Source organism: Meriones unguiculatus, chromosome X (assembly GCF_030254825.1).
Source record: "Meriones unguiculatus strain TT.TT164.6M chromosome X, Bangor_MerUng_6.1, whole genome shotgun sequence".
NCBI classification, from domain to species: Eukaryota; Metazoa; Chordata; class Mammalia; order Rodentia; family Muridae; genus Meriones; species Meriones unguiculatus.
In genome coordinates this window covers 159,819,262-159,841,761 of record NC_083369.1, presented here as the reverse complement: position 1 = coordinate 159,841,761, position 22,500 = coordinate 159,819,262, and positions in this window count along the sequence as shown.

Here is a 22,500-nt window from a genome sequence, read left to right as displayed (position 1 = left end):
TGTAGGGCAAGTCCTTAGTGCAGGGGGTTTGTGAGATGAGACTGAGCTTAGGGAGTCATTATCCTACTACCTAGAGGTTGCTGCTTCATTGGTCAGATAGACAGACTAGCCAAGAAACTCACTGTCTAAACACAACCAAGTTATAAATGGTTGTGGAAAATAAACCTAAAGTGAGGGTTTGCATACTATGCTAAAACCTGGAAGAGGGCATTAGAAGTGTGGGTACGGAATACCGTGATGTAGGGAGTAGTGGGTATGTGCAGGTTACATCATATATACATCCTAACTCTTGGCTTCAACTCTAGTAGAAGCCATGGATCTAGGCCAGAACATGGGGTTTGGGGCTCTGTAGGGAAGTGAAGGGGAGGGGAGGAAGGGAGCATTTGGGAAGGAAGGAAGAGAAAGGAAGACACATACCATAAAGAAACTGAGAGGAATCTGATTTGCAGTATTTGTAAATATCAATAAAGGAATGAGTAGATGTTGTTACTCTAAGGTACAATTGATAGGAATAAGCTAGTGTATTGTCTGTGGGATGCGGGTAAGATCCAGAAGGATCTAGAAAATCAGATATCTGGTTGTGAGTTAACATGCTATCCAAGAAGTGGAAGATGAAAAGACCTGGAAGGTTCTGGAGCTCCACAGGTCAAACAACAGAAACAAAAATCTGGGTCCAGGGGTCTTTTCTGAGATTGATACTCCAACCAAGGACCATTCATGGAGATAACCTAGAACCACTGCACAGATGTAGAGAATGGCAGCTCAGTCTCCAAATGGGGTCGCTAGTAAGGGGAACTGGGGTTGTCTCTGACATGAACTCAGTCTCTGGCTCTTTGATCAGTTCCCCCTGAGTGTGTGCAGCCTTACCAGGCCACAGAGGAAGACTATGAAAGACAGACCTGATGAGACCTGATAGGCTAGTGTCAGATTGATGTTGAAGAGGTCCTCCCTTATCAGTGGATTGGGAAAGGGGCATCGGAAGGAGAATTGTCCATTTAAAACAGTGACAAAAAAAAACATTCTATCCCATGGAAGAGGCCATAAGAAGTCTGGGTATGAGGTTGGTATTTAAAGGAACACAATGTATGTGCATGTGGATATTAGGTAGGGCAGGTTCTGGTGGGAACTTTTATGCTGATACAAAACATGTTTAGATGTTGGGATTATGTTTCTGTGTTTAGGACCCTGTTGAAGCTTAGGTTTCACTTTTGCAACATACAAAAATCCAAATGTCAAAACTAGTCTGTGCCACTGGCAGTGAAATACAAATTTTATATGGATGGATATAGAAAAAACACGTATGTAATTTGGAGGATAGTCACCTGGCTAGACATTCGGGGATGATGTGAGAAGTCTGAATAAGGAGTAGGGTTATGTATGCACAACCAACTTCCCATGTGTAGGTGCAGGTAAGATAGGTGCTAAGGGAATTTAGGTGTTTGATATAGGACAGGAAATGGTGGTGAGATGTCACTGCTGTTAGAGATTTGGAGTCCTGAAATAGATTAGATGTGACTACTACAAGGTATGGACAGCCATTCTAAGATGAAACAAGGCCTGTTTTACCTAGGTTAGATCTCATGGATCTTTCTCTTATGGAATGACAAGTCAGGTGGGAGTACTCAACTGGATACACCCTGGATAGTGACAAAACTGGGATATAGGAATCTTAGTATGAAGAAGAGAGGTGAGCACTGCTCAAAGTCTCCTGTATGTAGACGTACATGGATGACTACCTGTTGGAAAAATAGATAAGGTTAGCTACAGAACAGAGAGAGATGTTTGAACTATGCTTGGGCTGGATTATGGATTTGCTGAAGCCTTAGAACCTGAGTGCATGTTAAAGGTTGTAGCACTATGCAAGGTACTGGATTAGATTCATCATGTTGTTGTGAGACATGTATCAAGAATGAGTTAGTGGGTATTCAACAGGCTTGATCCAGAAGTGACATGGAAAGCTGAGTAGAAAGTGGCTTTGTAGAGACAGTAGAAATGGTGCTATGGGTGCTTGTGGTTAGATATGGTCTTACAGGAAACTAGATGTTGGATATAGCACAGGACAGCATGGTGGAAATAGGCTGAAACTCAGGATTTGGGACCTTAACAAAAGCTAAAAGTCATTACTGCTAAGAGTAAACAACTGCTAGAACTGCCACTTTTGGTTCTAACCAGTCTGAACGCTACTATTTTCAGAAACAATTACCTTGTGTAAAGAAATACATGAGATTCCACACCATGGAGAAGTGGGTTCAACATGCTATGGAACCAAATCTATCAAAAGTGGTTTGCTAAGGGAAGGATGGTCCTGGTGGAAGTCTAGAAAGTGTCCAGTGCCCAGGAGATGCTGATAGGACTACTAATCCATGAGGTTGTTAGTAGAGTAGAGAGGTGCATACTTGCTATAGAACCTAGAGAAGATGCAGCAGTTTATGCAAAAGGAACAATATTGTGAGGGATATAATAAAAATTTGGACCCTTGGGGAGGACACACTATATCTGAATAAGAAGTGATAGAATGTATGCTATACAAAGTGTTTGTTGGGGGATACTTGTATGGCAGGTCCTAGGAAGAGGTTAGATGTTAGCTAAAATACAGGAAGTTTTGTAAGAGGAGTCTGCGCTGAGGGACTTGGGACCCTACTATCAACAAGTTGCTATTGCAATGGTCAGATAGATATACTAGTCAGGGCACTGACTTGTAACAAAGGCTAGTTCAACTAGATGTAGTGAACAAGCATCAACTGAGGGTTTACATTTGATGCTAATGCCTGGGGGAGGACAATAGAAGTTTGCTTATGGAATAAGGTGATGTAGGTAGCTGAAAGGGTCCCAGGGGAGTTTGTATGTAGCATCCTCTGGACATCATAAGTCTTGGCTTCATATACAGTGGAAGAAATAGATCTAGGCCACGGCATGGTATTCGGGGCTCTGTGGAAACCTAGATTTTGCTACTACAAGGCACAGTTGAGCAGAATAGTATATTGTCTGTGGGAATCAAGCTAAATATAGAAGAATCTAGAAAATCCAATATCTAGTTGTGAGGTAGCAAACGACATTCTATCCCATGGAGGAGGCATAGGAAATCCTGGTATGGAGTGGGATATTGTGGGTGGCAAAATGTGTGTACTTCTGGGTATGTCAGTAGGGTGCCTCCTGGTGAGTGCCTTTCTTTGGATACAAAATAGTAATAGATGGCGGAATTAGACTTCTGTATTTGGGGCTCTGTTGAAGCCTATGGTCACTAATAACATGCAAGAATGTAAGTGTAAAACTAGGCTGGGACAGTGGCAGTGAGAAATAAGATAAATAAGGTGGAATGTGGAAAGCCTAGGATAAAGTGGGACAATTAGTTACCTGGTTAGCCTGGTTAGTCTAGACAAACAATGGGGTTATGTATGCACAGCAAAATTTCTACAAGTAGGTACAGCTGCAGTAGTTTCTGAGAGGATCATATGTACTGGCTACATCATAGGAAGGGGTGGTGAGATGATCCTGGGGTTTAAAACTAGGGTTCTTGAAGAAGATGAGACATCACTACTGCAAGGTGCACATTGCTGTTCTATAATGGAACAGAGGCTGTTCTCCCCATAGTAGATCCTTCTCAATATGAAACAAACAAACAAACAAACAAAAACACAAGTTCTGAATGTGGGGGTACTCTCCTGACTAGACCATGGAAAGTGACTTGGAAGGGAAATGGGAAAATTGAGTATAAGGTAAAGATGTAAGGGCAGCTCAAAGTATCCTGTATGTAGATGTATACCGGGTTCTCCATGGTGGGAGCCTAGATGTTGGTTATAGAACAAGGTGTGGTCTTTGGTCTAGGTTGGTAGATTATTGAGGATTTTGTTAAAGCCTAAGTGTCAGTCCTGCCATGCAAGAAGTCCAGGTTAAGACTGGCCATTCTTTGTGGTACCCACTTTAGATTTGGCAAGTTGTGGACAACAAGTGTCTAGTAGTGTGTAGCATACTCAATACACTAGAAAACTGTAAGAAAAAAGTAAAATTATTGTTTATGGACTGGGCTTGTATAGGTAGTGAAAATTGCCCTTTGGATGAAGGAGGCCATCACAGGCTCATATATCCTGTCCAGAGGAAAGGAAGAAGATGAGACTAGGCTAGGGTCATGATTTGGGACACTGTTAAAATCTATAGGGTTACTACTACAAGGCTACAAATTCAGGTTATATGCATTCAGTAGCTCCATAGAAATGTAGAAGTATAAATACTTAGATGTGCGTGTGTGTGTGTGTGTGTGTGTGTGTGTGTGTGTGTATTTCTGCATCCTGTCGAGAGTGGGAGAGGAAGACCTGGGAAGTTTCTGTATGGAAAGTGGAGTATGGTGTAGATGTTTCAAAAGGTCCTGTGAGTAGATGTGAACAGGGCCAGTCCTGGAAGGACTTTAGATGTTACCTATAGTGCTTAGGATGGTACTGGGTGTATTTCCTAGATTTTGGCACTAGGACTTCATATTGGATCAAGGTTGGGTAACATAGGTAGACTGAAGGAAGCTTAGAGGTAGTTACTACAAGATACAGGCAGCAAGAAGTCTTTGGGACTCAGGATAAATATGGCAGGATATAGAAAAACAGGTATAAGATGCTGACGTACAATCACCAGGCTTGAGCAGGATATGGGAAGTCTGTGTATGAAGTAAGGTGGCATAGACAGAGCAAAATGTTCTATGTATAGATGTTAGAAGGAGGTTGGTTCCTGCTGGGAGCCTAGCTGTTTGTTATAACACAGTTTGGGAGTATAATTGTCATATCTACCAATATTTAAATACGACAATGTTTCTTGGGAATGATTTTAGGGAAGACATTCAAGATACTAGGCAAAGATTAAGGCAGACATAGTGGAATAAACCATTAAGGAGCAGGGCACTTGGGGAGGTGTTTTGAGAAGCAAATTCTTTGTTACGTGTTCTACCATAACTAAAGTGAATATATGCAGAAGAATGATATGGAAAAGTTGTCTTGGGGTTGTTGAAGGGAAGCTTCCTTCTAAAACTGGACTCTCTTTGATTTCTCAGTATTTGTCCCTCCCTCACAACAAGTGGCCGGAGTGGTACATTCTGTTGTTTGTTGCTTCATCAGGCATTCTGGCAGGTCAGACCCATGCTTTGTGATGTCTGAGCACATGCTAGCCTCCTATTAGCTGGATCTTTTGTGACCAATCAGGCCTGAGGGCTGTGACCGTCACTGCTGGTCAGTTGTTCAGACCTTTCTAGGTAAGAGGACCTAAACTTGAACACAGAAAAGGAAACCAATAAGCCAAAGGAGGAACTGTCCGAAATGGACCATCCAACATCTTCTATAGACTTCGGGGAAGCCAAACCCAAGCCAGTCATGTTGGTAAAGACAAAGGCAGCCCGCAAGCTTTACCCAGCAAGCATACTTTATGGAAAGGTAAGATGACCTACCCTACCTGAGCTTCCTGAATTGATTTACTCTTGTTTAAAGTGAATTGCTTTCTCTAGTCTGGCCTAAATCACCTTATCTACCCTCATTTTTTTCTGGCAAAGTCTGCTTCACTTCTTAGCCTGAATTCTTTCTAAAATAATAATAATAATAATAATAATAATAACACTTTTGTGTCTTCCCTCTTATCACTACAGGCCTCCAAAGCCAAAAAGTGTGGGAGGCGCTCCCAACGGAAGACTTCCAAGATGTGTGATGATATTGATGATATTCAACAACTGGTGCTGCAGAAAGTCAAAGATTCACAGCCTAATGAGGAATCTTTGTGGCTTGAGGAGCTATCTGCAAATATCTTCAGTGATCAACCTGCCAGAGTATCAAGTGCAAGTGCTATTACAAGTGAAACTTCAACTTCCACAGGTGAAATTGTAGGCATTGCTCACAACACTTCAACCGTTGCAAGTGAAACTTCAACCATTGCAAGCGAAACTTCAACCTTTCTAAACAAAACGTCAACCATGGCAGGCAAAATTTCAACCACTGAAGGCGAAATTTCAGCTGTCTCAAGAGAAATGTCAACCATCAAAGATGAAAATTCCACTGTCCCCGTCGAAATTTCAGCCATTTTAAGAGAAATTTCAACCGTCGCAGGCGAAATTTCTGCCATCATAAGTGAAACCTCAAACCCAGCATGCGCAAGCACAAACCAAAAAAACAACCACAACAAAAAGCTTCACTACAGTTGAGGCTACCTGGATTGAGGCAAACATGGATGAGGCATCCACGGTTGATGCAGATAACCAATAAATGATGTCATGATGTGGAGAAATTCTCTCTCCCACAAACTATAAAATTTTAAATTACATTGTTATAAATAAACCAAGTCTTAATTGAAATGATATGTGTTCTTTTGAGTCACTAATGGTAGAACTGGAAAGGGGGGGGAGGAATGGAAGCTATAGAACAAAAGAGGGAGCTTGTTGGGGGTATTATGATGAGGGAGGGATTTAGGTCTCAAAAAGGTTAGAGCCAGACAAGTAACTTGGGTGTGTACATGAAAAAGGAGGGAATTTCAATGGGTATATGAGAATAGACAGAATTTGGTCACAAATTGTTGGGGGCCAGAAAAAAAGACTTAGGTAGGTATATGGTGCAATAGGGACTTTAGGTGGTGATATGGTAGGGCAGATATTTTGGATTCTCTTGGGATTGAGGACAGATATATATGGAATTTGGTTGTGTATATGAAAAAGAAGGGAATGTGGGTATACTTATGACAAAGAAGGGACTTTGAATCTCACATCCTTGAGGTCCAGTCTGTAATCACTCTCTGTGTTACATACATTGATCTTATGAACAGAGCAACTCGGCCTTGCCAACAGAGGAAGAAGATCCAGGCCATACAGAAGAGACCTGATAAGCTAGGGTCAGATGGCAGGGGAGGAGGACTCCAACTCTCAGTAGTCTATGGGAAAGGGCAATGCAACGATATAGCCTTGCCAACAGAGTAAAAGAATCCAGGCCATACAGATGAGACTTGAAGGATTAGGGTCAAGTGGCAGGGAAAGAGGACTTTCCCTTTCAGTGGCCTAGGGGAAGGAGATGGGAAGAGAGGATAGGTCTAGGTGGAGATGAAAGAGGGGGATACAATTCATATATAAAATAACTAAATTGTAAATGTTAAAAATTTAAAAATAAATAAAGCCAAAAAAAGATGATGAAAAAGGAGGAAGACAAGGAAGAGGATTAGGAAGAAGAAGAAGAAGAAGAAGAAGAAGAAGAAGAAGAAGAAGAAGAAGAAGAAGAAGAAGAAGAAGAAGAAGAAGAATTCCTCCTTTCCCCTTATCTCATAGATAAGGATGAACAAGGTTGGGTACCTCTTCCTATGTATTTTTTAAGGAAAGGGCAACACGTGTGTGGATTGCCAAAACTTATCTGAGGCCACAAAACACTCAATGTTGTCAGTGCCAGTACTATGCCACCAAAATAGGAAACATTACCTGTTAGACACATGTATCCTGATTGTGTTTTTATATTCCACCCCATAAGTAAGGAAAGTCCTTCAGGCCCAACAAAGACGTCAACATATTAGAATATACTTGTCACATCTCAGAGAAAGTAGTGAAAGTGGCAATGATAACCTTGAATATCCTTCATAAGAAATTTGTTATTTGGTATTAAGTACTACATTCACAGTGGGTTGCTTCTATAATAGGCCTGGCAGAAAGAAGAGTTTACTAAAGAGACCTCAAGCTATGAGACTAGTGGAACAACAGACTTCAAACAAATAGGAATTTCCACAGAAATCTCATGTTGAGTGAAGAAAAGAAAATCTCCAAAGGGAGAACTTTAACAACCCTCAAACCATCACGCCAGATAAGACTAAAGATCAGGCAGTAATGGGTCAGTTGATGGTGGGTAAGGGCTGTATGTTGATCACTATTGTTAGATATGAACATTCCTGGTCCTCTATTTAAATTTTAATCTCACTTCAAGACCGAAAGATGTACATCAGAGACTTCAGAGGGAGGGAGTGTCTCTTTATGCCTCATTCCAATGAGGACACATAGGATAACTATCTTTCCTTCTACTTTTTACTCTTAACTTGGATCTTTTAATGGCTTTACAGACGATAGTTTGCTGAACTCAACTTAATAGGGTCTCAAATATGAAACAAAATTTGTTAACTCTATAAATATTGTCAATAGTCTCTGAAAATATAAACTATTACTTTGTTCTAAATGTAACTACACTTATATAGCAAGCATAAAACTTTGTTAAAATTCAATGTCTTTGTTGCAGTTTCTATTACTGTGATAAAATACCTGGACCAAACATAACTTAAAGGGAAAATGGTTTATTTTGCTTACACTTCCATATCACAAGCCATCATGGGGAAAAGTCAGTATAGAAACTCAAAGAGAGCAGGAGTTTGATACAGAGGACATGGAGGAATGCTCCTCATGACTAGCTCAGCCTGTTTTCTTTTCTCTTTCAAGACAACTAGGCCAATGGTACTACCACCTAATTGAGGTGAACCCTGACACATCAATCATCAATCAGGAAAACAGCACACAAGTGTGCCCACAGACTAATTGGGTGAGGCCATTTCCTTAGCTAAAGTTCCCTTTTCCCAAATGACTCTGACTTTTATCAAGTTGACATAAAATTTGCCAGCACACACAATACAACCAAGGATACCTACTTTTTCAGAAGAGATTTTCTGAAAAACAAGAAATAGATGTAACAAGAATCAAGAGCAGTGGGTTTTATATTAACTATAGTATACCTATATTATCAGATCACTATATTGTAGGAAAGAAAAATGCATAATATATATATATTAGTATAACTTTGTTCCTATTCTAAAGCTATGGTAAGGAACAAAATATTCTAAATAGGTACAGTTATGCTCCTTCACTTTAGTTATACCAAAGGGACTCTTCTTCATAAGGTAGAAATATATTAACAGGAATGCACGTGTGGGACGTCGAAGTTCAATTTCAAAGAAAAATATTGAACTTATGGACAAAGGACTCTTGTCCAATAAGTGGAAACTCTATCTCACTAAACACCATTTTTATCATTTCAAAATAGGAGATCATTAAGTCGCCATTTTTCCCTTGGCCAGAACTGATACCACATCTGAAAACATGCAACATGGGCCCAGGTTATCCATGAAAGGGCCAGCCGATATGCCCCACCCACATATTTTAAACTTTGTCTCACTGCTTTCTATAAATTATATGATTTTCACAGTCATTATGGGCTGGAAATTATGCACACACACACCCACATTTTACTTTACCATTTTTTGCTTCTTAATGTTTGATTGCTAGTGATTATATATATATATATATATATATATATATATATATATATATATGTTCAGTATGGTGTTTCTTAACATTTTGAGAATTTCATACAGGCATACAACATATTTTGACCATATTCACACCCCACTCTTCCCCCTAACTCATCCCAGATGCAACCCCAAGTTCTCTACCCACTTGTCTTTTTTTCTTGTAATAACGTACCCAGCCCAATTTGTGCTAATCATATACTCTTGCGTGTTTGAAATTTATTTGAGCATGGAATGAATTTCCAGAGACAATATATTTAAAGTAAAGTGAATCTTACTCCCTATTTAGTTACTATGCCATTGTTGTGAAGAGAAACCAAGGAAAATCTCATAATTGAAAACACTTATTTGGGTACTTGATTATAGTTTTAGAGGATTAATCCATGATCCTGGTGATAGGATTCAGGCAAACATGACACTGGCCCAGTAGTTGAGAGCTTTACATATTGATTCACAGGGAGCAGACAGAGAGAGACTGGGCATGGTGTGGTATTTTAAACCTCAAAAACCATCCTCAGTAACATACCTCATCCTATAAGACCATACCCACCCTAACAAGTCCATACCAATTGATCTTTGGAAACAGTGGCAATAAGTAAGGGTGACTAATCATTAAAATATATGAAAGTATGTTTTTTTCTCATTCTAACCACCACACTTCTCTAGAAGCCATCAACTGTCAGTAGTTTGTCAGTTAGAGGGGCAGACTCCTAAGCCTCTCTCCAGTGCATGCTGGAATATTAACTGGCTTAATCTTATGACAGCCTTGTGCATGTAACCACAACTCCTGTGAATTCATGATGGCACTGTCATTATCTAGAAGACTCTATTTCATTCTAGTCTTTCCAGGCCTTTGACTCTTAAAATCTTTTAAAATGCTTTCTTCAGTGTTCCCTGAGACTTGAAGAGAGGATGTCCCATTTGTGCTTGAGAAATCCACAGAAACCTATTCTTTCCAGGATTAGCAGTTTTGAATATCTTTGTTAATCACAATCTACTACATAAAGTTCTCTGATGGTGTATGAGAAGTGGGCTAATCTTTAGAAAATAGAGAGATAGATATTAAGTATAATTTGATACCTCAAACATTTATCAAAATAATACTATTTGGTTCAGTTCTGGGAGCTGGGAGCTCTATAACCATGTGTTCTCAGCTAAAGTTACAGCAGCAGGTATGTGTTGCTTTCTGTGGATTAGGCCTTTAATTCATTATTAAGTAACTGATTATTCCCATAAAGATTGTGCCACTATTACATTCATGGCCATAACTTGCTATATTTTTCTTTAATTCAGCTTTTCATTTTTAGGTAAATCTATTGGTGATCCTCACATTTCCCCTACACACACCGAAGCCTACACAGAATATTCTAGTAGTACAAAAACTATCCAGTAATGAGGAAGTTAAATGGATAGCACCAGAATTTTTTTCAAAGTCCTAGAATGAACAGCATGTTGTATCTTCAACAAGAGGGACTTACCACTAAGTTTTGGGGGGAAGGGTAATAGAGAGCAATCCAATAGCCTGTATTGTTTGCGGGCAGATTGGGGTATCCCTGACCAATAACTCAATACACAGCTGGCACCAGGCTTTCAATTTGGTAACCTATTAACTTTTGGTTTTAGTGTTATCCCCTTTGTAAGGTTAAGTGACTCTTGTGGAATAGTGCTTATAGAACAGTTTATTTCCACAGGGTGTTTTTAAATATCTTATAAGTTACTAATCCTTTCTTCCTCCACATTTTTCCTTGAATGTTGACTTTTCCTTGCTGACCAATTAATCAGTTATAAAACTAGAAAATGAAAGTAAGGGAGATTGTTACAGGTCAAATGAGTGGGCTCTGAATCTAACTCTGTTCCTGGTTAGACTCATAAGAAAAACAAAAATATGAACTTCAGGAAAGCTGTCCATTTCAAAGACTTTAGAAACAGTATAACACAATGTCCAAAGCATGTAGGACTGGTCTTCACACTGTTTTGTTTCTTTTTTTTTTTTTTCTGGTCATTGCCTACTCCCATCATCTAGAGTTTCTCCCTTTAAGACCTTCAAATATCTCTTTGCTTTTTGCCAATGCCCACTCTTGATCCTTAAGAATATAAAACTTTACTTTGCAACAAAGTCTGTCTATTTTGTCTATTTCATTATGTGTGTCCCCTCTAAGTTCTTTTAGGGGAGATCCTGAGAATCAGAGATACAAGTGGAGGCAAGAGAGACTGTAATAAAAATGTTTGATGTTTCAGTCTAGTTGTGATCAGATTTCCTCCATTTTCATAATGGTAAAATATGGACTCTTGTCCCTTGGGTTCAGATTATAGAGTTTTCTTTTCTTTTCTTGTAGAATCCATATGTAACTGCTGTTCAGTTCCCAGTACCTGGATTAGCATTTTATTATATCCCTAGTGTCACAGCAATTGGCAAAACTCCTACTGAAAACTTGCCGGAACATATGTTATTACCTTACAAACTCATGATCCCCTTACACTTCTTCATTTCCCCATGTGAGGCTGCCAGACTCCAGAACATCAGGAATATCAAAGGGCTGCTAGGGTCTACATATTCCCCCACTTACACATTTAATTGGCACAACTCAACACTTCAACTAAGTGTGCTCCTCCTCCCTGACTTCCTCACATCCGAAGAGCCATAATTTACTTCATCAGAATTATCTTGGCTTTTGGCCTGCTAGAATATCAGAGATAGTATTTCAAGTGTCACGTTGTTAAGCCATTTTCCTTCCTCTGAGATCCCTCAAAAGAGGCCTACCATCTGCCTAAAAGATCTTAATTCTCTTCAGAGCCCCCACCATGATGCTGTACTTCTACCTGTCTACCTTTTCATTGTTTTAATAACTCATCTAATACATTTGTTACTGAAGAATATAATCCTCCTCAGTGTTCCTCTTGAAGACAAATCCAAAACGTACCGAAGGGATCTCTTTTCCTTTCCTAATTTTGGGAATGTATGCCTCAGATAAGGCACTCTTTATGCTTATACTTCTGTCTCTTGACACTGCCTTCGTAACCTAACACAAGAGTGTTTCGAAAGAGCAGTGGCTATATTCATGAGCCTGTATGTACATGTGATTAAGGTAATGACTTTTCTTTATACTGAAAATATAATAATAGACCTCAATTGATAAACTCTACTATGAATGCAGTACTTAATTTGGATAATTTATTGACTGGGTCTAGTAAGAAATTTGGAAATCCTTCTGTGAATATTAGCTTCTGAGACATTGTAGCCAAGATGAATTTTTTTTTTTTTTGGCCTTCATCCTAATTTCTTCATATTCTACCAAAAAGAAAATTTATACTATATTTCAGAGAGAAAATTGTATTTTTCTACATTCAAAAGACAAATTTAAAGAAAGACAAAGAATGCAAGAGTAAGAAAAAAGAAAGATAGAAAGATGAAAGAAAAAGATGAATCTTGAACCCTTGTTGACTATGACTAGGGAAACTGCAGACTCAGAGAGTACTTGCTACACTTGCTCCTCAGGAAGGTCGTGTACTTTGGTCTCTACCAAACAAAGTAACTCAAGAGTCAAGCAGGGCATCAAGTAACGCTACATCTGCTTCTCAGCTAACCTGTAGACCTTAGTCTTCACTGATCAGAAAACTTGTCCAGACTAAAGTCTTCATGGAATGAGAGAGGATACACTCCTTTGAATTATTAGGCTCCTGAGTGAAAGAGTTATTTCACAACTATTTAAACTCCAGTTTCACTGATAAGGATTTGTCTTTCAGTTGTGCCGTTCAAAATCAGGACAAATTTTATCATCAAACCTTTAAATAAAGAAGTTAAGTTTAATCTCCCTTTTATATTTATTTTTAATAAATTTATTTATTTTTTATTAATTAAAGTTTAGTCACGGAGGAGGGGCAAGATGGCGGCGCCGGGAGGACTCTCATTCTGAGCAGCAGCACAGCAGGTTCAGCACAGTGAACAGCAATCAGAACTCTCGGCCATAAAACACAGTCATTGTGTTTCCCAGGTGAGAGGATACCCCATGGTCGGGGATTCAATCAGCTTTTAACTCACCCGGCTAAACCGCGGAAGAGATCCCGGTTCCGCCAGAGGCTTGGCTGCCTGCCGCCAGCCCCAGCCCCAGCCCAGAGCCACAAGCCAGTGTCTCTGGTCACGGTCCCAGACTGAACCTTGGGCACCACACTATCAGAGACTGGAATTTTCAGTCCAGAGATAACCCCAGGGTACAGGAAACAATTGGGACCGGCCTTAGGTCACCCAGACATCCCCTGGAAAAGACTCGGGCGGGTTCCACGGGCACCCCAGGAGCCAGCCCGGAGCCAGAGCCGGGGACCCAGGTTCCGGCACAGAGCCCTGCCTGCCTGCGCGCCTGATTCGCTGCTGGAGATAGAAACGGCAGGTCTGATCTCAGAGCACTCAGCTCACCCCCAACCTGAAAAGGTCCCCAGAAAATTACCCAGCTTAGGGAGCCACTCAGGCTCCCAAAAGCCGCAAAGGCAGACACAGGCAGTTTCTGTGCACCAGACAGCTGGCAGAGACTGAGCCGCCATCACACAGCTGTGCTCCAGGCACAGGCATATTTCTGTGGCCAGCCAGCTGGCGGACACTGAGCAGTGTGCACCAGGGCAAAAAAAGACACTAGGAGTCCGTGTCTCCAGAGAATCCACGGGGAAGGAAGGAAACTGTACTGATCTAAATCACCCAATCCTTCCCTAGAAAAAGTCTAGCAGTCTAGTGGGGCAGAGGCGCCAGCACTCAGCTGTGCTCCAGACACAAGCACAAACAGTTGAGGCGCGCCTGATGTCCAACTGGGTCACAGCAGCTGATCATTAAATTTGCAACAAGAAACCCAGAAACAGGGCAGCTGCCCTCAGGACTTCCCTGGGTGAGAGGAGAACCCTCTCGACTAACAAAGACCACAGTTACCACTCAGGTCTATATCCCTGAGGTGAGCAACTCCTGAAAAAACACCAGCCATCCAGGGACTATAACCAAAAAGCTGAGAAGACATCCTTCAGGAAAAACCAGCTTTCTGCAAAGGGGATTCTCTCCACCACAGGATCCCCAGGAACCACCAGAAAATAACCCCAAACTCCTAAGATAACACAATGGGTAGAGGCCAGCATAAAAGCTCAAGCAACAAAAAACAGAGCAATATGGCATCTCCAGAACCCAGTTACCCAGGGGCAAGTAGCCCTGGACACCCCACCATAACTGAAATCCAAGAAGATGACCTGACAAGTATGCTCATGAAGATGATAACAGAGGAAACAAATAAGATTCGTAAAGACATAGAGGAAGATAAACTCAAACAGAATATTGCCATCCATAAAGAAATAGAGGAAGCTGCAGCCAAACAGTTTATGGCCTTTAGAAAGGAAATGCTTAAAACACTGAATGAAATGATAGAAACAGAGTTGAAGGAACTAAAAGAAAAACAGGAAAGTACAATCAGACAGGTGAAGGAAGTAAACAAAACAACTCAAGACCTGAAGATAGAATTGGAAAAATTAAAGAAAACACAAATGGAAGAAACAATGGAAAGGAAGAATCTAGGGAAGAAAACAGGAACTACAGAGGTAAGCATAACCAACAGACTAAAAGAGATGGAAGAAAGAATCTCAGGTGTAGAAGATACAATGGAAGAAATCGATGTATCTGTCAAAGAAAATGTTAAATCTGAAAAATTCCTGACACAGACCGTCCAAGAAATGCAAGACAATATGAAAAGACAAAACCTAAGAATAATAGGTATAGAGGAAAAAGAAGACTCCCTTCTCCAAGGCCCAGAAAATATTTTCAACAAAATCATTGAAGAAAATTTCCCCAAGCTAAAGGAGAGGCCAATTAGAATACATGAGGCCTACAGAACACCCAACAAATTTGACCAGAAAAGAAAATCCTCCCGCCACATAATAATCAAAACAGTAAGTATACAGAACAAAGAAAAAATACTAAAAGCTGCAAGGGAAAAAGGCCAAGTAACATATAATGGCAAACCCATTAGAATCACACCTGACTTTTCAACAGAGACTATGAAAGCCAGAAGGGCCTGGACGGATATCATGCAGACCCTAAGAGAACACAGATGTCAGCCCAGGCTACTATACCCAGCAAAACTCTCAGTCCTCATAGATGGAGAAAACAAGATATTCAATGACAAAAACAAATTTCAACAATAGCTACAAACAAATCCAGCATTACAGAAGACACTGGAAGGGAAAATACAACCCAAGAAAGCTAGCTACATTCAAGAAAACACAGGAAATAAATAACCTCACTTCAGTAAAACAGAAAGCAACCAAGCACACAACCTGATGACCACAGCCAACATCAAAATAAAGAGATCTAACAGCCACTGGTCATTAATCTCTCTCAACATCAATGGACTCAACTCTCCAATAAAAAGACACAGATTAACAGAATGGATATGTAAACAAAACCCAGCAATCTGTTGCATACAAGAAACACACCTAAGACACAAAGATAGACATTACCTGAGGGTAAAGGGTTGGAAGACGACTTTCCAAGCAAACGGACCCAAGAAGCAAGCAGGAGTAGCCATTCTAATATCTGATAAAATAGACTTTCAACCAAAATTAATCAAAAGAGATGGGGAAGGACACTTCATACTCATCAAGGGAAAATTCCACCAGGAAGACATCACAATCCTGAACATCTATGCCCCAAATACAAGGGCACCCACATTTGTGAAAGAAACATTGATAAAATTTAAAGCACATATAGATCCACACACATTAATAGTGGGAGACTTCAACACCCCACTCTCAACAAAGGACAGGTCAACCAAACAGAAATTAAACAAAGAAACAATGTCTCTGACAGAGGTCATGAATCAAATGGACCTAACAGACATTTACAGAACTTTACACCCAAACACAAAAGAATTTACCTTCTTCTCAGCACCTCATGGAACCTTCTCCAAAATAGACCACATAGTGGGTCACAAAGCAAGCCTCAACAGATACAAGAAGATTGAAATAATCCCATGTATCTTGTCTGATCACCATGGAATAAAGCTGGACCTCAACAATAACAGAAATAACAAAAAGCCTACACACACATGGAAACTGAACAACTTGTTACTAAATGACAGCTGGGTCAGGGAAGAAATAAAGAAAGAAATGAAAGTCTTTCTAGAAATCAATGAAAATGAAGACACAACATACCCAAACTTGTGGGACACAATGAAAGCAGTGCTAAGAGGAAAGTTCATAGCACTAAGTGCCTTCAAGAAGAAATTCGAGACAGCTCATTCAAGCACCCTAATGGCTCACTTAAAAACCCTAGAAAAAGAAGAAGCAGACACACCAAGAAGGAGTAGACGGCTGGAAATAATCAAACTCAGGGCTGAATTCAATCAATTGGAAACAAATAAAACAATTCAAAGAATCAATGAAACCAAGAGCTGGTTCTTTGAGAAAATCAACAAGATCGACAAACCATTAGCCAGGCTAACTAAAAGGCAGAGAGACACCACCCAAATCAACAAAATCAGAAATGAAAAGGGGGATATAACTACAGACACTGAGGAAATCCAAACAATCATTAGGACTTACTTCAAAAGTCTATATGCCACAAAATTTGAAAATCTAAATGAAATGGACAATTTTCTTGATCGATTTGACTTACCAAAGCTGAACCAGGACCAGGTAAATCAACTAAATAGAACTATATCCCCCAAAGAAATAGAAGCGGTCATCAAAAGTCTCCCATCCAAAAAAAGCCCAGGACCAGATGGCTTCAGCGCAGAATTCTACCAGACCTTCAAAGAAGAGCTAACACCAATTCTCTTCAAACTATTCCACAAAATAGAAACAGAAGGAATATTACCAAATTCATTCTATGAAGCCACAGTCACCTTGGTACCTAAACCTCACAAAGACTCAACAAAGAAAGAGAATTTCCGGCCAATCTCCCTTATGAACATTGATGCAAAAATACTTAATAAAATACTTGCAAACCGAATCCAAGAAAACATCAAAGATATTATCCACTATGACCAAGTAGGCTTCATCCCAGGTATGCAGGGGTGGTTCAATATACGGAAATCCATCAATGTGATCCACCATATTAACAAACTGAAAGAAAAAAACCACATGATAATCTCCCTAGATGCTGAAAAAGCCTTTGACAAAATCCAACATCCATTCATGTTCAAAGTGTTGGAGAGATCAGGGATACAAGGCACATATCTAAACATAGTAAAGGCGATATACAGCAAGCCTATATCCAACATCAAACTGAATGGAGAGAAACTTAAAGCAATCCCACTGAAATCAGGGACAAGACAAGGCTGCCCACTCTCTCCATATCTCTTCAACATAGTGCTGGAAGTCCTTGCTAGAGCAATAAGACAGTTGAAGGAGATCAAGGGGATACAAATTGGAAAGGAAGAAGTCAAATTATCACTATTTGCAGATGATATGATAGTATACGTGAGTGACCTCAAAAACTCTACCAGGAAACTCCTACAGCTGATAAACACCTTCAGCAAAGTGGCAGGATACAAAATTAACTCAAAAAAATCAGTAGCCCTCCTGTACACAAAAGACAAAAGGGCTGAGAAAGAAATTAAGGAAACAACACCCTTCACAATAGCCACAAATGACATAAGGTACCTCGGAGTAACCCTAACCAAGGAAGTCAAAGACTTGTATGAAAAAAATTTCAAATCTCTGAAGAAAGAATTAGAAGAAGATATGAGAAGATGGAAAGATCTCCCATGCTCATGGCTTGGTAGGATTAACATAGTAAAAATGGCCATCTTACCAAAAGCAATCTACAGATTCAATGCAATGCCCATCAAATTACCAACACAATTCTTTACAGACCTGGAAAGGAAAATTCTCAACTTCATATGGAATAACAAGAAACCCAGAATTGCTAAAACAATCCTCTACAATAAAAGATCTTCTGGAGGTATCTCCATCCCTGATCTTAAGTTGTACTATAGAGCAACAGTTTTAAAAACTGCATGGTACTGGCATAGAAACAGAATGGTGGATCAATGGAACCAAACAGAGGACCCAGAAATAAACCCACACACTTATGGACACCTGATCTTTGACAAAGACGCCAAAACCATACAATGGAAAAAAGATAGCATCTTCAACAAATGGTGCTGGTCTAACTGGATGTCTACATGTAGAAAAATGAAAATAGATCCATACTTGTCACCCTGCACAAAACTGAAGTCCAAGTGGATCAAAGACCTCAACATAAAACCAGACACATTAAATCGGCTTGAAAAAAAAGTGGGAAATACCCTAGAACTCATTGGTACAGGGGAAAACTTCCTGAACAGAACACCAACAGCACAGGCTCTAAGAGCAACAACCAATAAATGGGACCTCATGAAACTGAAAAGCTTCTGTAAAGCAAAGGACACCGTCATAAAAACAAAGTGACCACCTACAGATTGGGAAAGAATCTTCACCAACCCTTTATCTGACAGAGGACTCCTATCCAGTTTATATAAAGAACTAAAGAAGCTGAAAAGCAGCAAACCAAGTAATCCACTTAAAAAATGGGGAACAGAGCTAAACAGAGAATTCTCTGTAGAGGAATACCGAATGGCAGAGAAGCACTTAAAGAAATGCTCAACCTCACTAGCCATTAGGGAAATGCAAATCAAAACAACCCTGAGATTTCACCTTACACCCATGAGAATGGCCAAGATCAAAAACTCAAATGACAACACATGCTGGAGAGGTTGTGGAGAAAGGGGAACCCTTCTCCACTGCTAGTGGGAATGTAAACTTGTACAACCACTCTGGAAATCAATCTGGCGCTTTCTCAGACAACTAGGAATAGCGCGTCCCCAAGATCCAGCCATACCACTCCTGGGCATATATCCAAAAGTGGTTCAAGTACACAAAAAGGACATTTGCTCAACCATGTTCGTAGCAGCCTTATTTGTAATAGCCAGAAGCTGGAAACAACCCAGATGCCCCTCAACTGAAGAATGGATGCAGAAATTGTGGTACATCTACACAATGGAATATTACTCAGCAATGAAAAATAAGGAAACCATGAAATTTGCAGGTAAATGGTGGGATCTGGAAAGGATCATCCTGAGTGAGTTGTCCCAGAAGCAAAAAGACACACATGGTATATACTCACTCATATAGACATACAACATAGGACAAACCCACTAAAACCTGTGCATCTAAAGAAACTAAGCAAGAGAGAGGACCCTAACTAAAACGTCCAATCCCCATCCAGAAAGGCAAAGAGGATGGACATCAGAAGAAGAAGAAAACAGGAAACAACCTAGGAACCTACCACAGAGGGCCTCTGAAAGCCTCTGCCCTTCAGACTATCAAAGCAGATGCTGAGCCGGATGGGCAACTGCTGGGCAGGTGAACGGAATTTTAGGTAAGAACTGGGAAATAGTAAGAGCTGGAGAGGACAGGGTCTCCACAAGGAGAGCAACAGAACAAGAAAATTTGAACATAGGGAACTTCCCAGAGACTCATACTCCAACCAAGGACTATTCATGGAGATAACCTAGAACCCCTGCACAGATGTAGCCCAGGGCAGTTCAGAGTCCAATTGGGTTACATAGTAATGTGAAGAGGGACTGCCTCTGACATAATCTGATTGGCCTGCTCTTTGATCACCTCCCTCTGGGGGGGGGGGAGCAGCCTTACCAGGCCACAGTAGAGGACAATACAGCCACTTTTGATGTGAACTGACAGACTAAGATCAGAAAGGAGAGGAGAACCTCCCCTATTAGTGGACTTGGGGAGTGGCATGCAAGCAGAGGGAGGAGGGAGGGTGGGATTGGGAGGAGAGGAGGGAGGGGCTTATGGGGCGATGCAGAATGAATAAAGTGTAATTGATGAAAAATTTAAGAAAAAAGGAAAAAAATAATTTAAGAACCTTAAATGACTTTCAAAATTGGAGGAAAACATGGAGTTAGTCAATTGGCATGGAGCATGTCTCGCCCCTGGGGGCAATGGTCTCCTGAACCTACTCAGACCTCGGACACCACCACTGCTAGTTCTAGAACTGATGCAGGATGTTCCAACGAGGGGTTAAGGCTTCTCATAATATTTCCTATAAGCCCACACCTGCTTGTCTATATCCCCCATTTTTATTCATTATTAGCCAGATAGAGCCAAGTAATTGTGGTAATGATACTTGCTTTTTTGCCCAATGCTGGAATGCTAGTAAATTTAGGTATGCCCTGGTTACTCGCATGCCTCACTGGGTGCCTGTGCCCATTGATGCCCCTCACGCTATGACTCTCTTCAGACAGAAAAGGGATCTTGGAACTACAGCCACCATTGTTACTACCATCTCATTGACGGCTGTTGGAGCTACCACCAGGGCATTAGCCATGAGTCATACTGGGCAGACTGCTCAGACCCTGAATAATCATTTAGCCAATGTAGCTCATGCCTTAGTTGTACATAAAGGAATTAATGCTCAACTAAAAGGAAGCTTGATGGTGTTCAATCAGAGGATTGACCTCTTGCAGGAGCAAATTGATACCCTATGGCAAATCGCTCAGCCTGGCTGTCAATGAATGTATGCTGGACTTTGTGTCACTAGCATACAACATGAGAATTTTTCCTGTGCTGCAAATCTGTCTAAACAATTGTCGAGCTATATTTTAGGTAATTGGACTGGAGAATTCGATACTACGATGGAGCAGCTGAGAGTGGCCATTGTCACAGTAAATTCTACCAGAGTGGACGCAGGACTAGCCACAGGATTATCAACATGATTGCTGCAGCCATGAATCATCTGAAGGAATGGGCGGCCATGGGAGTGTTAGCAGGCCTTCTGGTGTTGGTCTCCTTGGTTTGCCTGTGGTATATATGCAAGATTAGAGTCTCACAACAGTGTGATGCAGCTATGATCATTCAGGCCTTTACAGCCATTGAAGCAGGACATTCTCCCCAAGCATGGTTGGATACCATAAAAAGCTAAAATGATATGCTCAGGATGCGAGGCTAAGCACTGCACTCAGGGTCAGCCGCTTTGGACCCAGAGAAGAGCATGTCTGATTGCATGCGGGTTGAGGCCCCAGGTCCCGCCTCTGAGAAAAAGGTATCGGACGGGTCTGATGCTCTTTGGGTGGATGACACCTAAATGAACATCTGTACAAAGTCCCAATTTATTTCTAATATCAGAGATCAGACCTCTACTCTTGCCTGATGCGTCTAAAACAAAAAGGGGGAACTGTAGAGAGCTGCAGAATGCTATGCCTTAAAGATGGAGCTGGTTTTCGCCTTCCACCTTCCCGATGGTGAGTGCTCTCTGTCACGAACAACTCCACATTTGGCTAAGGCCGAGGATCTGGCTTGCTTCCATGTATGTGGACCTATCTGCATTGCCCCCGTGGCACGCCTGGGTTGGCTACCCAGAGGCTATTTAAGCTGTGGGCTGGCTTTCCCCGGGGTCCGAGGATTGTTCAATGTTCCTGAATAAACTGCATTGAAAAAAAAAAAGTTTATTCACATTATATCCTTGCTCTAGCCCTCTCCCTCATCACCTCCCAATCCCATCTTCCCTCCTTTATCACCTTCCATGCCCATCCCCAAGTCTATTCATAGGTGAAGACTTCCTCCCATTCCCTCTGACCCTAGCCTATCAGGTCTCATCAGGACTGGCTGCATTGTCTTCCTCTGTGGCCTGGTAAGGCTGCTCAACCCTAAGGGGGTGGTGATCAAAGAGCCAGCCAATGAGTTCACATCAGAGACAGCCCCTGTTACCATTAATAGGGAACACACATGCAAACTGAGCTGCCATGGTTTATATATGTACTTCCAACTGCTTTAGTAAACATTTTAAAATAATGAGTTGTCACCTAAGAATTGATGCTCAAAATAATATGAACACATCATTTCTAACCATTTTAAGATGTTTTGATAGTGACAGAGATGACTTATTCAATACAAAGGAAAACATAGAATGTTTTTGATCAAAATTATTTTGGCCTCTTTACTGATATCTTTCTATCTCTCACTTTCCATCAGAAACTACCATGAATCTTTTCCACACTTTCTTCATGGCATTTTTCATATCCTTATTCCTAAAAATAAAAATAATACGATTTAGCAAGGGAGTAAGAATGGTGTAAAGTATTACCACCATTTTATCAAAGGAGAAAGCAGATCTAAATAGGCATGGGACAAAGAACAAAATCACAACACCAACGTGGGCTCACAGGTAAAGAGAGCTCTCCATTGCCCTTC